Here is a 16,671-nt window from a genome sequence, read left to right on the forward strand (position 1 = left end):
TTTTTTTCCTCTTCTACTTTAAGGGAGGGCAATAGATATGGATTCAACTTATTCACCAGTAGATTGATCTCAGCAGGAATAATATTAAGAGGCTGGTAGAGACTATCTTGATTTGAGGCTCCTTTAACCCCAAATACCTCCATGTTCAGAGCCTTGGTGCCTAAAATTCTCCCCAAATTGATGCATTGTCTTAGACTAGCAATCACGTTATGAGTTCGTTTACTATGTTGCCTTTCTCTACCAATGAAGGGATGGGGCTAAAATAATCCAGGACAGCCGGGTGTGAAAAAAGTGCTGAAGGAAGAGAGAAGCTTAGAGCAAATGTAGCTGGAAAGCTTAAGAAGGGAAGGGAGGCCAAACACAAAGCAACCTGACTTCATGATTTGTCTCAAACTAACTTTGAAACCATTTATTATCAATGAAAAGGCCTAGTTTTAGAATCAAATTTCTATCGGGGAGGATAATGCAGAGGGGAAGGAAGAGACAATTGATTAAACACCCCAGGAAATTTTGGATGTGACTCCAAATACCTGAAAACCAAATTCAGGTAAGCTCTTATGACAACACATTTGAACAGTTTTATATTTTAATACATTAACAATGTCTTGAATTCCTTATGTTTTATAATGAAACCTTTGAAAGGGAACTGTGTGGATTGTGTTCAGAGACAAAACCAATTTGACCATTTGACCTTAAGAGCTTCCCATCTCCATTGATTTGCCACCTTTTTAAAAGGCAGCCAGTGCAAGATGATGATCTTTAATAATAATTTTCCTCTTAGGGGCACATTTTCACGAGTCCCAATCTTCTTCTTCTTTTTTTTTTTATAAATCCTAATTTAAAAAATTGACGTATAATAATTGTACAGATTTATGGGATGTATTGCGGTGCTTTGATACATACAATATATAGTGATCTGATCAAAGTAATTAGCATATCCATCATCTCAAACATTTATCATTTCTTTGTGCTGCGAACATTCAATATCCTCCTTCTAGTTATTTGACCAGCCATTTTTATTGTTTATATGAAAAATGTATGCCATATAGCCTAGCGTACGCAGATATTGCTTTGAAGGCAAGCACAGGTTCTCAATGGCTAAGCCTATGGTGAAATTTATTTTAGTACATGGTACAGTGAGTAGTGGCAAAAAAGACCATCAGATACACATATCTCTAGAGATTCTCTTAAGTGAACTGGGTCACACATAAATTTATTTTTAGCTACAATATTAAACTCAGAGAGTTTTAGAGGTATAAGGAAAGTTAGCTATTTTTTAGCATTATCAATATTTCTTATTTTTACAAAATAGAAATGTGCAGTTGTAAAATTACATCATATATTGGATGTCATTTAAATATATTAATATTGAATATAATAAAATTAGATTATAATTGAATTTGTGTATAAAAAATTAAAAAATTAAAAAATTAAAAAATGGTCAAGTGCATAGAGGGTTTTGGAGTTCTGGGTCTGAATTCTGGCTGTACCACTTGCTTTGGAATATCAACAAGTTACTTAACTTTTTTATGACTCAATTTTCTTATCTGTAGAATGGAAACAATATAAACACTTCCTAGAGACGTTATAAAGATTAAATGACATAATACGAGTGAAGCACTTAGCACAGTATCTGACACTATAAGTATTTAATACATATTATCTAAATTATTATTTTTATTTATATACTAAAAATAAGAAATCTTTTTTTTTGAGATAATGGGGAGTACTCAAGTAATGAAGTATACATGAAAGTAATTTAGAGATAGACTCAAATGCTTTATCTTTTTAATTGGTGCCTATTTCAAAGGTAAAGAAATACATATATATTATGTTATGCCTAAATAAATGTGTCAGCATGAACTAGAGGCTTAATTATGTTCAACAGACTGATATGTTTTAACCTGATTATGACGATGTAGTTACTGTGCTGGAACAGGTCCAGGACTCACTGAGAGAAAATTAAATCTTAAGGTGCCAGGCTTTCAACTGATATAATATACAGTGATAAAACCTCCCTGGTATATTCATACCTAAAGGTTTTAAAAAATTTAATATCAATCCATCTCCTTTTCATTTTTAAAATATAAGCCAGGGACAATATTATAATAGCTCTTCATAGAATACTACATTGTAAGAACTTTTTGTAAATGTCCACAGGCGTCCTTAGATGAGAATGAATCTATTTGAATAAAACCAGTAATCTGAAGGTAATTAAAGTAGTTTTGTAAGGTGCAATAAACATCCATTGTTGGGTCTACAGAGCATTAGTTTATGCTATTGTGAAGAAGATGTCTTTTTAGTCCCTGAGATGTTTTGAAAAATTTCAGAGGCCACAGGTCTGAAAAAAACAAGGACAAGATAATGACTGAAGACACAATTAATCCTGGTGCCATGGCGTAGTACAAAATGTTACAACAATTTTTTTTTTTTTTTTTTTAAAGCTGTGCAGGGGTTATAAAAAGAAAAGTTAATGCATGGTCTTTAAAAAAAATAAAAAGCTTAAATGTACAGTGCTGAATGGGTGGAATAAACAATAGTTGAGAAACTAAAATAGCATAAGAAAAGACATGGTATAAAGAAAGAGCAAATGAATTTAAAATGTGTGTAGAAAATATGAAATCAAATGTGTGATGTGTATATGAAGGTGAGATTGCATTTAGGTAAACACTTGTTTCTTTAGGGGTGACCTCAGTTAGTGTTTAGTTAAGATTTCAAAAGCTTGTGCCAAACGTGACATGTTCCTAACTCAAAATTTTCACCCACCATGTAAAGGAGCTGCATGTTACAAGAAACCTGGAAGAAACTGCTTGTGTAGACTCTGAAGGTCAGCTTTTATCTGGCAGCAACTTCTTATTACTTTCAGCTCTTTCACATTTCCTTCACAATGATCTATGTTTATGAGAATAAACAATAATAAACAAGACTCTTCTGGGACTGACTCTTACCCTAGTGGCTTCTAAAATATGATACCTGATGTTGGAAGTTTAATTTCAACTTTTAAATATGAAATATTCAACTTCTCCACTCTGAAGCTGAATGCCCAAGCAGAGAGACTTCAACTGTGTCTGCTGCCTATTCCTTTTCCTGCAAAACAGATTCAGTCAGCATTTTAAGGAAAAACTCATTTTTTATCGGTGGCCATTTCACACAGAATTTTAAAATAAAACAATGGAGTATTCAGTTAGCCCCAGTGACCTCTTCAGATTCCAGGGTGGGGATTTAATGTCTGTTATTTGAACCTACTCTGACTTCAGATGAGTAAGAAACATCTCGTGCTTGCATTAAGTTGAGGTGGAGGCATTCGGTTGGAGCTGAACACGGTTAAAACAATTCTTCAATTTGTATGAAGTAGATGTATTCATCCAAGTCAAGAATCCTTCCCCATTCTCACCCCAATCATGTGCAACGTTTTACACATGGAAACCGTTGCATTGATTCACATATCTTGTGGCATTTCTTTCCTTATTTATCTGCATAAAGGTCATAGAAGCATCCACGATTCCTTTTCGGCTGGGCACAGTGGTGAATTATAGAGCCTCCGCAGAATCAGACATTGGTCTTACTGCAAACAAGGATGCCTCATCTGAATGGCTTACAGTTTGAAAACTCCATTTGCAGCCGGGCACGGTGGCTCACGCCTGTAATCCCAGCACTTTGGGAGTCCAAGGCGGGTGGATCACAAGGTCAGGAGTTCGAGATCAGCCTGGCCAATATGGTGAAAACCCATCTCTACTAAAAAAAAAAAATAAATAAATTAGCCAGGCATCGTGGCAGGCGCCTGTAGTCCCAGCTACTTGAGAGGCTGAGGCAGGAGAATCGCTTGAACCCAGGAGGCAGAAGTTGCAGTGAGCCAAGATTGCACCACTGCACTCCAGCCTGGGCCACAAAGCAAGACTCCATCTCAAAAAAAAAAAAAAAAAAAAAAAAGAAAGCTCCGTTTGCATCATGCACTTAAAACCTTTTTACACATAATACTTACACTTTTCAAAATGAGTCGCTTTGGTTTCTCAGTCATAAGGAATTTTTCGTCAAAATAGCACTGAATCTGAGCTGAAGTTCTAATATTCGCGTCCCCTTGGAATAGAGTTGCCAGATTTAGCAACAGACAGAAAAACAAATACAAAACAGTAATAAAACAAAATGCGCAGTTAAACCTGAATGTTGGGTAAATAATATATATATATATATATATATATATATATATATATATATATATATATATTTTAGTGTGATTATGTACCATACAATAGTGGAAACATAGATATACTAAATATATGCAGTTTATCCAAAATTCAAATTTAACTAGGTATCCTGTATTTCATCTGGCAATCCTATCTTGTAACCATTATATATAACAGGAAAGATTGTGTTTTACAGCTAAAGTAATTGAGGCCCAAAAGGGCAAAAAAGCTTTTCTTCAGTATCTCAATCAATTGCTGTGTTTTGGTTATTTTACTGTATGGTACTTCTCAGGCACAGCTGAGAGGAGGCAAGATTGTCAAGGGCACTTTCAGATGTTCTTATTCTCTCTGAGAAGACATTTCCCCTCAGTTTTCTGTTCTTGGCTTGCTTTATCTTTCATGAAAATGCATATTCAGATAACGCCCAGTTGGAAAGGCTCCATTACCTTATTTTCTCACTGTGGGTTAATTATTGATTTACTGGCTTATTTACTTCTCCCTTGTAAAGTGAATCTAGATTGGTGGAATTTCAGGCATTAATTTGTGATAGGTGAGAGAAAAAATTGGGTGTTGGGATGTGGGTTCTCACAATATTACATTGGGACAAATTCCAGTAGGTCCTAAATATTAATCGCACCAACCTGTAGCTGATTGCTGAATACAAAGTCACTTTGAAAGCTTAACAAAATGTAGATAAATAACATGTTTGTACCTTGGTTCCCTGCCCCCGAGTAATTTGGGATGAAGGATTAGAATATATACTCTACCCTTACTATTTTGTCATAAAAAATTTTCAAATATAACAAAGTTGAAAGAATCTTACAAGGAACACTCATATACTGGCCACCTAGAGGCTACAACTAACATTTTGCTACATTTAGTTTATCACATATCTTTTCATCTTTCCATCCTTCTGTCCATCCATCAGTCCCGTCTTTGATACATTTAAAAATAAGTTAAACACCTCAATACACTTCACTCCTAAACATTTCAGCAGGTATATCATTAGTTAGAACTCAAGAATTATTTGTGATTTTTAAGGTAAAAATTACACACAGTGGAAAGTACAAATCTTAAGTGTGCCATTTGGTACATTTTGACAAATATATATGTGTATGTTTATGTATAGGTACACATATACTTGTGTAACTTACAGATTACACAGATTATATCCATGTAGATATAGGACATTATCATCACCCCAGAAAGTGTCCTTGTGGCCTATCCCAGAATAGGCAACTACCATTCTAATTTTCTTTTTTACCATAGTTTTGCCTATTCTGATCTGCATAGAAAGAGAATCACACAATATGTACTCTTGAGTAAGGCTTCTTTCACCCAGCATCATGTTTTTGAGATTCACCCATGTAGTGTGCATCAGTAGTTTCTTTCTTTTGATTGCTGAATAGTATTTAATTTTATAAATATACCACAAAATATTTAGCTATTTACCTGTTGAGGAGCACTTGAGATGTTTCCAATGTTTGGCTATTATAAATAAAGCAGCTATGGACATTCTATTATCTGTCTTACCATGGACATGTGTCTTCCCCCACCCTCCTCTACTCCCTTTTTTCCGTCCCCTCCCTCCAATCCCCATCTCTACAGTAACCACTCAGGAGTGGAATCAGCCAGGTTTGGGAAGCATTTTACTAGTTTTTGTTATTTGGAAAATATTGGTTATCATATTGACTACCTATTTAGGTTTATTCTAGGGTACAAATCTAGACGGATTTTAGTTTTCCTCTTAGCTTCTTCTCATTTTGTTCTCAGAACTCACAGGATCCAAATCCTCTCTAAAGTGTTGGAACCAGTCTAGGACACTCTGCATCCCTAGAACATGCTTAGAATAATTCCTCATTGTGTTCTGGATATAAGACATCTCTGATAGGATCTTTCTCAGAGTCAAATTATATGATGTGGATGAATGTGGCATTGACTTATTTTTCCATTCACTGAGCATGTATTTAGTAGATGCTATATGCTTTTCCTGAAAATACAAAGATGTATAAAATGTGGCCCCTGCTTTCAAAGACCTCATAGACTTGTGGGGAAACAGACGAGACAAATGGCCATTTTGATACAATGTGATAAATATTTTGGAAGATTTAAGTATAAGGTTCTGTGGGAGCACCTTAAAAATGCACTTGACCCACATTGGAGGGTGTCACACAAGACTTTCCAGGGGATATGAAGACTAAATCATGTTGGGAATGGACCCAGGGGCAGTTAAATAGGCAGGCAGGAGAGGGAAGTATGTTGTGGGTATAAGGGCTATATAGGTGAAGTGCAGCAGGAAGGAGATTGGAAGTAGCTGGGAAAGATGGTCAGTGGTGATAGGTGAGGCTAGAGAGAAGGTGGGAGGCTGATGGTGATGAGCTTTTAGATTACGTTGAAGGGTTTACTCTATATTATACAAAGCTTCTGTGCACCTATATGTATACACATGAGAAATAGATCACAGACTGTCAGTTATTTCTGTGTCTATTTTGATAAACTGAAAAGAGCCCCAGTTTAGTGCCTTGAGCAGTTTATTCTTCAAATAAGGTTCACAAAGAGGGTAAGGCATCCACTTGGTGATGCTGGGTGAGATTTTCTTTAAAAAAAAGAAAAAAAGAAAATGACTCACTATCAGGCCATATTTGAAGGGAAATTTCAGAATCTTTGCTAGAACTGGATAACTGCTGACCCTAGCATCCTTAAATTAACCTCTCAGGAAATGCAAGATTTATAAGTTGTGGGCTTTTTTTTTTTCTTTGAAATAGGTCTTAATAATTCAAAGAACTTTTTAATGATTTTAAAAGTGCATGTTAAGTACTTGATGGATTGGATCAATTCAGTCTTTGTAGTGCTGTGTGTTGACATCCTCCTCTCTACATATAGAAATTCGACAGATGTACAGAAATGCTACACAGGACGGGATGTTTCTTTATGGCATTTCCTTGTGCATCTCATTGGAGAAAAGAAATGTGTATATGCACTTTATAGTGAGTCATTAACTATAAAAACAAGCTTATTCACAAACCTGCTTTGATCTGGATTTCCTGTGATTCATCTTTGCTGTCTTAGCATGTACTGAATTCCTGATAGTTATTAACTCCCCAAATATTTTACATCATTCCGGATAATCAATGCTTATCACAGTCAATACAGATGTTACAAGATCCTATAAGATAGTGTCAGCATAATAACGTTTTAATTATTATACCATGTATTTTCAACTGTATCTTTTGTTTATAGCATCAGCTAACAAAGCTACTGTAATATCGCGTTCATAGAAAGTATTAAAATGATTGAACATGTAAATCATAGCTTTCCCCACCAAAGACTTAAAGTAATAGTGTGTAACTGCTTGAAGGTACTAATGTTTGTTTAATTAATTTAAATCATGCTGGTAAGACTATATTTTCACTTTCTGTTCCCCTGAGCTCGCACTCTCTGCAGGGTTACTCAACTGTTAATGTAAAACAAATTTGCTTGTGGATGGTTTAATGATATGAGATATTTGATTTGAACTAACATATCAATTTTGTTAATGAAATCACAAGTTGGGCTGTTGTAAGGGAAACAACTTTTTTGTTTGGCAAAATTCTGTTTGGTTTGTAAATTTTATTTACAAGCATTATACACTTACTTTTGTCTATGCTGAAACATAAAATCCTGGAAAGTGCTGTGAAATGTGGGATATATACTTTTTAAACTCTTTCCCATGTATTTCACAGCCACTACTCCTGCAGAGTTGGAAACTACATTTTGGAGAAAGAATGAGCAGGATCAGATTGCTGGTGCAGCATTGTCTAGCTTTTCCTCAGTAATATCTCACCACCTCCTTTGTAAATGGCACAGTTCTGCCAACATGTGTTCACATTCACTCTGCTTATTGGAAGAACTGTGGTTTCATGTCAAGGGGTTGCACCAAAGGCAACGGCACAAAAGTTATTCTGGATGGAGGGTGCAACAGCTGGATCAGCCACATCTACTTCGGTCAACTCATCTTCACCTGAAAGCTAGATGCACAGGGAGGGTGAGAACTTGCTCATGGTTAAAAGTGAAAGGTCTTTTTTCTCCTGCTTTTTACATGAATGTTTGCTCTGACACAATAATATGCCCTTGCTTCTTCCCAGGTGTGAGACTAGGCAAATTGCAAACTACATTGTCATGAAATAAGAGATATCGCAGAGACTCAGTATTTTTTAGTAAAATACTAGAGGAAGTATCTGGTAATATCAGAGCTGATGATGGTTATAATGGAAGGAGGCCTGTGATACTAAAAATCTCCTTTTTTTTTTGGATCTGCTGAAATGAGGGCTTACCATGCTGAGTTAGTAAACCTGGGTTCTGTGCTCAGTACTTCTGCTGAGACTTCAGGAAAATAGCCATCTCTAGAAAGAAGGGAACTCTAGCACTGAGAAAGATTATCAGATATGTTCTACTTTCTTGGGCTCTACTCTCCAAGGGCCTACACTCTCTTAACCAAGCAAGTTTGTAGAGATTTTTTTTTTTTTTCAGTTCAAGATACTGAATATGCTGGGCATTCTCACAAGGACTAGTGCAAGAAGATCTGGGGTCAGTGAAGAGTATCATATAGGGTCTCAATTTTAAAGACAGGATAGAGAATATAAATCAGCACTAGCTGCTTCCTCATGAGAACATTTTGATATGGTAATGCAAGAAAATCTGTGAAATGCTAAATGTCCATGGAGGCAGGTGGTAGCCTCTTAAAGTCTTAATGAAAGCTTGAGAATTTTATCTAATTCATGTCATTGACTTAAAGTAAAACTAAAAAAAAACCATTCTGGAAAAAATGGGTATAGCATTTACTTAGAATTGTATCTAATTCATATCATTGACTTAAAGTAAAACTAAAAAAAAAAAATTCTGGAAAAAATGGGTATAGAATTTACTTAATTAAAAAAGGCAAAATCCTTCAGAGAAACAATAACACTCTCCATGTTCTTCCCAGCAGGACATCGTGTTCCTTAAAACATCATCATCACTTAATTCCTTTGATTATCTTATAAGTATTACATGATAATTTCACTATTAGGAGTTTGCCATCTTTAAAATTTTGTTTTTAGTTTCAATAGCTTTAGAGGTACAAGTGGTTTTTGGTCACATGGATGAATTGTATAGTGATGAAGTCCGAGATTTTAGTTCACCCATCACACGAGAAGTGTACATTGTGCCCAATATGTAGTTTTTTATCCCTCACTTCCCCTGCTCTTCTCAGTCTCCAACATCCATCATACCACTCTGTATGCCTTTGTGAACCCATAGTTTAGCTCTCACTTATAAGTGAGAACATATGGTATTTGGTTTTCCATACCTGAATTACTTCACTTAGAATAATGGCCTCCAGCTCCATCCAGGTTGCTGCAAAAGACAACATTGCATTTTTTTTTATGGCTGAGTAGTATTCCAGGGTGTCTATATACTACATTTTCTTTATGCTGTCATTGGTTGATGGACACTTAGTTTGGCTCCATGTCTTTGCAATTATGAATTGTGCTATGATAAAATATGTGTACAGGTGTCTTTCTGATGTAATGGTTTCTTTTCTTTTAGGTAGGTAACCAGTAGTGGGATTGCTGGATCAAATGGTAGATCTATTTTGAGTTCTTTGAGAAATCCCCATAGTGTTTCCATAGAGGTTATACTAATTGACATTCCTACCAGTAGTGTATAAGTTTTCCTTTTTCACCACATCCATGCCAACATCTATTGTTTTTTGACTTTTTAATAATTAGCCATCTTTTAAATCACTTATTTGTTCAACTTTTGAGTTTCCACAGATGAACAGATAATTATGATAAAATGTGGGAAGTAAAAGAGGTAGGCATTAGATATCACTGAAAGTTAGTGGTCAGGTGTCTAAACCAGTTTGGAGCAGAAGTCTCAAGGAAGTCTTCCTGGGAGATTGTTGGTTTTGCTGGAGGATAAATGGATGAAGGGGTGAAAAGAAATAAGGCTGCTTTTGTGGGCATGGGTATATCACAGTGTATGAGCTTTTCTAATGACATCCATTTATAGAGCTTTTTCTAGACATAAAACTAAAATGCAAGTGCATTTTAAGGATTATATACATATTACAATGAAACGAAAAAGTTATGATTATTTGACAGAATTGAAATTCAAATACATAACGTAACTGAAAGGTTCTTTTGGTATTAACCTTCATTTTGTAGAACAACATTGCTGTATACCATTTAGAGTGTTACTCACTGCATCTGTTTATATTAGAAAAGAGATTCAATAATCAAAGGAATCCAGGGTGTGTGAGTCATTTTTTTTTCTTTTTTAAAAATGTAGCTATGCTTGGAGAATCAATTAAAATCAATGCACGTAGAAATGCTGTTTTTCTTCAATACATATTTTGAACCGGTTATGAGAATTTACTAAATATTTATTTTTAATTATATTAATTTGGAATTAATACTACATTAGTACTTGGGGCAATTTTTAAAAAATGAATAATAGTATTAATGATAAATTCATTGAAAATGATTTATTTTAATTAATTTAAAATAATTACGATTTCATTTATTAAAGTTAGATCCTCCAGGGCATGAATCCCAAATACACAAACTAGTTTCTTCCAAATACTAAATGTGCATTATTGAACTATTTCTTAATTTAAACTTTTCTCTAACTCAAATGTACCTTTCAATTTATTAATACTTTGTTCATTTCTCTTGAGCTCCAGGCCTCAAGCAGTCCTCCTGCCTCAGCCTCTCAAAGTGCTGGGATTACAGGCATGAGCCACTGTGGCCTGGCTAGAAAGGGGTATTTTCTAAAATATAAACACCCTCACTCAATCATCACTCAAATACCCTCACTCAATTGGTTATTTAATTAAATTTATTTAATTGTTAAACCATTTCTGAAATTCTTTTTGAAAAAACCGTAGTGTTAATGGGTATCCAAAGGTGTTACTGAAGTAAACGTTTCTGTAGTCATATACATGTGGGAAACCCTGGGATAAACAAGTTTTCTTTTTGTAGAATTTTCCATAGTTTTAAAAATGCAAATGTGCATTATGAAACTATAGGCAGAGACTATACTAGGCATTAGTTTCTAAGCTTATTCAACCATGGAAATGGTTTTTGACCAACTTTGCAGTATTAATGTTTCAAGGTCTTATTGGTCTAGTTCCTTTATCATCACAGATGATTGAAATTATGGTCTATTTTCATGGATCTGAAAGAATAGGCAGGGGATGTAGAATGGGAGACAATTCTGAATAAGAAGCGAGGGAAAAGTACTCAAATTCTCTAGAGTATATAAAACCAGAATAAGCATTCAACTGTTTTATTCCCAAATCTTTTAAATCCTGCTTTTCTTAATGATTTTATATTGTACTATAATGATATGCTTGTTTATACATATTTGAAGCAGAATAAAAAAATGTTTAATAAATGATCAATCCAGTGTGCTGTTATCCAAAATAGAAACTTTACATTAAGATATATGCACATACATATATACACATATATGTATACATTATGAATTATGAATAATTTGGATTAGTATAACATTTTTGCCTGTAGTTTTCATATCAAAGATATGTGTTTTTTTTTTTTTTTTTTTTTTTTTGAGACAGGGTCTCATTCTGTCGCCCAGGCTGGATTGTGTGATCTCGGCTCACTGCAACCTCCACCTCCTGGGTTCAAGTGATTCTCCTGTCTCAGCCTCCCAAGTAGCTAGGACTATAGGCATGCACCACTATGCCCGGCTAATTTTTGCATTTTTAGTGGAGACGACGTTTCACTATGTTGGTCAGGCTGGTCTCGAACTCCTGACCTCAAGTGATCTGCCCACCTTGGCCTCCCAAAGTGCTGGGATTATAGGCATGAGCCACTGGGGCCAGCTCAAAGATATCTTTATTCCCCGTTACTGGGCCTGGTTTCTCCTCTCTTTCCCTGTCTGGTGACAGTAAGTATCTTCAACTGTTTAGAATACCAAAGGATTGAAAAATAATTTAGAAAATATGGGATTTCAATTCTTAAGCTTTGGTTTGTTAAATAGAAAGAAAGTTCCAAACAGGCAGTCATTTTCATCAAGTGGACACTGCTGACCCAGAAGCTAGTGGTTATACATGTTGAAAAAATCCCAAGACGTTCAGCTAACCATGGCAGCGTTGACTTTGTATTTTTGCATTAGATCACAACTTTTTTTCAGAGTGGCTTAGAGTTGAACTTTTGTTTTGAACAATCAATAGATATGTCAGTTCCCAAATTCCGTTATTTGCTTCCTAGTGCAAAGAAATAATTATTTGATGGTGGCATATTTTCATGATTTTTGTTTGCTCCATCTTTATGGTTAGTTAGGGATAAAACCATTTCTTATCACTTAAAATGCCACATGTATCTAACAATCTCAACTGTTTTTCTTTGACGTTGTGAAATAAAACCCATATTTTTTGGAATTACACACCAAACTGTTACAAAAATGAAGTGTTAGAAATCAATTCAAATGTTAAATACAAAGGACATCCTTGGCTCATTAAGTAAAAATATCTCATTTAATGAGCAGGAAGGCACTGGAGCACACTGAACCCTGACACAAAGCAAATTATTTAAGTGATAAATTATATTTTATGGGGAGTGTAAAAGTTAATAATACTCAGGGGCATGGTAATAAATGCAGAGGTGTAACCAACTTCATTGACTGCTTTACTTACAAACATGCCATATGTACTTAGTTACTTGAGCTGATCATAAAAACACAGAACAGAAACCATAGAGAGATTCATACAGTTACCTTAGTACCATTATTTTTCAGTGCATCTTTTACATAGTATTTTAAGAGGTTGTCTTTTTTTTTTGTCTCTCCTTTCTGTCATTTGCAACATTCTGCTTCCTTCATTTTTGTTTTCACTTTTGGTCAAGTATTTGACCTTGTAGCAGTTAAAGCTGCAGTCTGCACCTTATCTCTCAGCAAGCCTCATAAAATCAGCCATGCGTTCATCCTCTCTGATGCCCCACAAATGACCTCAGACCTCACTTCAAGAGGACCAACATGTCCTGTGAAGAAATGGGTGAGTTAGCTTTTGTGTTGACACCTCCCTAGTTCTCTTTCTTTCTTTCTTTCTTTTTGAGACGGAGTCTCTCTCTGTCACCAGGCTGGAATGCAGTGGCACGATCTCGGCTCACTGCAACCTCTGCCTCCTGGGTTCAAGCGATTCTCCTGCCTCAGTCTCCCAAGTAGCTGGGATTACAGGCGTGCACCACCACGCCTGGCTAATTTTTGTATTTTTAATAGAGACGGGGTTTTGCCATGTTGTCCAGGCTGGTCTTAAACTTCTGACCTCAGGTGATCTGCCTGCTTTGGCCTCCCAAAGTGCTGGGATTACAGGCGTGAGCCACTGTGCCCAGCCCTTAGCTCTTTCTTAAGCAAACATTTCTCTGTAACGTGGAGTAGATCCATAAACAAATGTGGGCAATAACCTCTATCCATGCTTTACTAAGATGCACAGAGATCTGTTCACCAAGTGGCCTCCACACAGCAGGAGGGCAGGAAGAGTTGCAGCAAATGTCTAGATAATTACAGGTACAGGCTGAGAGTGAAAAAGGAAAGGAACTGCCTTTTTTTATTTTTTATTTTTTTGATTTAAATTATACATATTTTTTTTCTGCCTTTGACTATGCTTTGAAATAAAAATATTTCATCTTTTTACTTGACTCCTGCCTGGTCTGGGATTATGAAGAAATTCTAATGACATGTAATTTTGCTTCTGTTGAGGTCAATTCTAGATGAAAAATATAGCTTATTGATGCTACCCGAATGACTTTTTCCCCTGGTTTTGGAAGATAATATAGTTTTAGATCTTTTCTTTTGAGTTGGGTTCTCACTATGTTGCCCCCTAGTCTCAAACTTCTCGGCTCAAGTGATCTGCCCATCTCAGCCTCCCAAGTGGCTGGGACTATAGGGATATGCCATTGTGCCTGCCTAGACCCTTTATTCAAAGCTGATTATAGTTTGTGGGACTACTTTGAGATTTTTTGCAGAGTGGCAAGTAGCAAATTCCTTTAATACTGAAGCAGAAACACCATGTACTTACAATGGTGTTTCACACCTCTGAGCTTTGATATTCTATTTACTCTGGCTGACTGTTCTTGCTTTTTTGTCCATTCAGCAAACTCCAACTGACACTTCAAACCCAGCTCAGAGGTGGACTCTTCTGCTCCTTCTCCCTCTTTAGATTGAGTTAGTTATTCTTTCATGCTACTTGTTTTTCATGTTTGTAATAATGCATTCTCCTTTTATTATAATTTATTTATATTTCCAGCTATGCTGTAAGATTCATGAGTACAGAAACCCCGTCTTGGTTACTGTTGGATATTCAACATCTATTATAGCACAGACAGTGGCCAATAGTGATGGATGGAAGGATAGAAGGAAGAAAGGAAGTAAGAATGGATGAGAGGAAGAAAGGAAGGAGGGGAGGAAGGGGGGAAGGAAGGGAGGAAGGAAAGAAGGCAGGCAGGCAGGAAGGAAGGCAGGCAGGAAGGAAAGAAGGAAAGAAAGAAGGCAGACAGGCAGAACTTTCTAATCACATATGGCACCTTTGTGCAAAGCTACCACCTTGGAGAAAGACGCCCCTTCCTCTAGACCAATGGAGCCTTGGGCCAGAGTGCAGGTTTGGCTAATGGAAAAGTGGTTGGATTTCAGTCTCTGCTTTTTTTCTCTTAAGGCCGAGAAAGAAAGGAATAAAGAGGGAGGAAGGAAGAGACAGATGGTGAGAGAGAGGGAGACTATCTTCACTCCTAGACTATGGACTCCTCAAGGGCAAAGACTGCGTCTCTTTAAGTTTGAGTCCCTACAGCCTAGCAGAGTGCCTAGCACATAGTAGCACTGTACACATATTTACTGAATTGAATGATTGATATTAAGAGATTGTGTCAGGTTGCTTTATATGTAGCAGGGAGTTGAAAGAGGAGAGAATCCCAAAGGAGGAGGATAGTTGGAAAATGGAGAAAGATTTGCATGGAAAATCCAGCCAGGACTGGAAGGCTAAGCTGAGTGGCCTCACAACACTGCAGTGAGTGCCAAGAATTGCTGTAGTTTTGTAGAAAACTGTTATTATTTTTTAAGGGTTGTTTTCTAGCGACATAAATTACATTTTTTAAAATCAAAGACCATCCATGAAAAAATGGAGAATAAATTCTGAAAAGCAACTGGAAGTGATGAAATATATGTAAGACATGAATTGGTTATCCTAAGAGGATGACATTCATTAGACTGGGTTCACATTTCAGATAGTTAGGAACTGGATTTATTGTTTAAGAATTTTAAGAGTATCTTTTTTTGGCCTGGATTATAATAATCTTTAAAAGCAAATAGAATTCATTTTGATAGAATAATCTGATCCTTTCAAAGTAATAATTAATCTACCACCTGGTTGCTAATCCCATTTCTGCTACGTAATTGGACAATTTAACTCCTTTGGGAGTTGAGTTACTGAACTCTAAAATAGGCATAAGAGTATCTACCTCAGATGTTGTTATATGGTCTAGATGAGATGATGTTGGTAGTATGCTTAGCAGAGCTTGGTATCAGAATCATTACCACAGCTTAATGACAAAATATTTTGTAAATAACATTTTTCATATGCTGTATATAGTTTTGTTTTTGCTTACAGTGTTCATTTTCCTTTGAAGAAGCACGTATCCTCCATTCTCATCTCACTGGAGCTGATATGTCCCTTGGCCACCATAGTAAACACATCACAAAGCCAACCTGTTGGGAGCGAACACATCACAAAGCCAGCCTATTGCGAGTGAACACAGTATCTGTCTGGGACTTGTGTGTGTGAAGTGTTCCCTTTAGCTGGAGCCACTGATGACCATTTTTTTTCACTTTGTACAGAGGATCTGCCTTAGAAATTTGCCATTGCAAAGATAGCAGAACCAACTGTTGTAGAGAGAGATTGTAGGTGACATTGAGCACCTGGATCCAGGCCTGACTGAAGCTAGAGCTAGAGGCTAGAACCATCTTTGTACTTTTCAATCTGTGAACTCTGATTAAGTTAGTTTTTAAAAATGATTTACAAATGAAAGATTTGTAAATGAAATCACATTACTTGTGATTTCATTAGGGTAATTTATAATAGAGTATTAGCAGCAATTGACCGCACCCCACACAAATGCTTATTGATTATGGGACTGTTTGACCTCTCCCCATTTAATGTTAATTAATAAATCTATCTTTAGCAAGTATCCTCTTTCTAGTTAAATTAGAGTTAGTATTCTTAATGAAAATAAAATTAAGCTATTATCAGTGATGATTTATCTAGAATAAGGTATTAACAATTAGATTGTGTAGCTTAAAACAAACACATTGAAACACATACTCATGTGCTTAGCAGACTTCCCCTGGGAAGCTGCTTTAGGGAAGGGACTGTGTCTTACTCACTTCGGTACATCTAGCTCTGGGCACAGTGCCTGCCATATCATAGGTGGTTACTGAACACTTGTTGATTTTAACT

The 16,671-nt window shown here is 36.0% G+C and overlaps 1 long non-coding RNA gene across 1 annotated transcript; it reads right to left on the bottom strand.

The window, feature by feature from the left end:
- Nucleotides 1-2,973: 2,973 nt before the first annotated feature.
- Nucleotides 2,974-15,914, bottom strand: LOC129048534 (uncharacterized). The gene is made up of 6 exons (XR_008510914.1): nt 15,824-15,914; nt 9,511-9,557; nt 7,819-8,191; nt 7,210-7,350; nt 3,983-4,077; nt 2,974-3,087 (listed from the first exon to the last, which is right to left on the bottom strand). It is a non-coding gene; the product is annotated as an uncharacterized LOC129048534 (long non-coding RNA).
- Nucleotides 15,915-16,671: the final 757 nt, after the last annotated feature.

This window comes from Pongo abelii, chromosome 1 (assembly GCF_028885655.2).
Source record: "Pongo abelii isolate AG06213 chromosome 1, NHGRI_mPonAbe1-v2.0_pri, whole genome shotgun sequence".
NCBI lineage: Eukaryota > Metazoa > Chordata > Mammalia > Primates > Hominidae > Pongo > Pongo abelii.